Below are 1,564 nucleotides of genomic sequence, written 5' to 3'. Positions count from 1 at the left end.
ATCTACAACTCACTGTCTTATCTCCTTATTACATCACTTGTTATCTCTTATCAGTCCAAAGGAATTCATCGAAATAATCCATAAAATAACATGGTATATGCCAAGAAAAGAATAATAACAATAAATAAATAAAATAAATAAATAGATAAAATAAAATAAACAAATAAATAAATAAATAAATAAAAATCGTGATAAAAAAGGAAAAGAAAAGAAACGAAAGGATTGGAAAGAAGAAAAGAGAAGATAAAGATAAAGGAAGGAGGATTGAAAGCAAGCGAGGGAAGGAGAAAAGAAGGAAGAAATGATAAAAAAGGAAATAATTAGCGCCTGGTTTCCATCATAGAAGTTTCTACAGACGTCTAATTGATCCCTAATTTGGACGAGCCACGAGACCAACAGTGCCAATGACAGCTTAAAGTGGCACTCGCTATAAGTGGCACAAGTGGTTGCACGGGCTTGTGACAGAAGCCGGTGTCATGCTTAAAAAAAGACGCTAAACATCTTAAATTTTGACTAATTATAATCTTCAGTAATGTTATTCATTAAGCATAGCCCGTGGAATGCTATGAAATATCAAATACGATTTAAGCATATGCAAATAACACGAAGAAACCGTATTAGGGGTAAAGGATGATTTATTTTTTAACTAAAGGGGCATAGTCTGAATTTCTTTTAAAAGAAAAAGTAAGATTTGTCAACGTTAAACAGATTTTACCGGAAAAATTACATAATCATGTATGCATATGTGAACAAACACACACACACACACACACACACACACACACACACACACACACACACACACACACACACACACACACACACACACACACACACACACGCACGCACGCACAGAACAAACAAACACACAGATGTATATCTACCTACATCTGCATCTATATCATTCCAACACTGAACAGTGTGAAGATAGCATTATTTCGCTCTTCCAGTGTGCACATCTTAAAAAAAAAAAAAAAAAAAAAATGCACTCAAGACACTCCCATATCTCTGAATGTTATCTCTAAATATAAGCTGCGGTGTCCGAGTGGTTAAGGAGATGGACACACACACACACACACACATTCCTGTTATCATATCTACAACTCACTGTCTTATCTCCTTATTGCATCACGTTATCTCTTATCAGTCCAAAGGAATTCACCGAAATAATCCATAAAATAACAATAGGAGTGATCCATTGGGCTCTGCCCGCACAGGTTCGAATCCTATCCGCAGCGATATGAAAAAACTTTTTTTTTTTATTAGAATATTGTATTATTTAAGAAAGAAGGCTCTTAGTAGGAGATGTTTTTAAATATAATTAATTTGATATGGTACGGATACCTTGTGGGCTGGTTGGGAGGAGAGAGAAGGGTGACCGGGGGGCCAACTGTGCCTTAAGATGAGAGTGCCAGGGTCACCGCGCGGATGGCAATCGCCGTAACCTCTCTTAAACAGAGCCTTAAATTATGACTAGCTTGTGTTGTTAAATCATGACTCTAGAACTTCACTGTCTCGACATTTTTCACCATACTGGTGCTTTGATGATGCTGGAGTTCACCTA

At 36.6% G+C, this 1,564-nt stretch overlaps 1 non-coding gene across 1 annotated transcript; it reads left to right on the top strand.

Moving 5' to 3' along the window:
• The first annotated feature begins 1,031 nt into the window (after positions 1 to 1,031).
• On the top strand, positions 1,032 to 1,238 carry Trnav-cac. Its single transcript has 2 exons — positions 1,032 to 1,068; positions 1,194 to 1,238. It is a non-coding gene; the product is annotated as a tRNA-Val (tRNA).
• Positions 1,239 to 1,564: the final 326 nt, after the last annotated feature.

This window comes from Penaeus monodon, chromosome 16, assembly GCF_015228065.2.
Source record: "Penaeus monodon isolate SGIC_2016 chromosome 16, NSTDA_Pmon_1, whole genome shotgun sequence".
NCBI lineage: Eukaryota > Metazoa > Arthropoda > Malacostraca > Decapoda > Penaeidae > Penaeus > Penaeus monodon.
The sequence above is the reverse complement of the archived record's forward strand: the minus strand, read 5'-3'. Positions and strand labels throughout refer to the sequence as shown.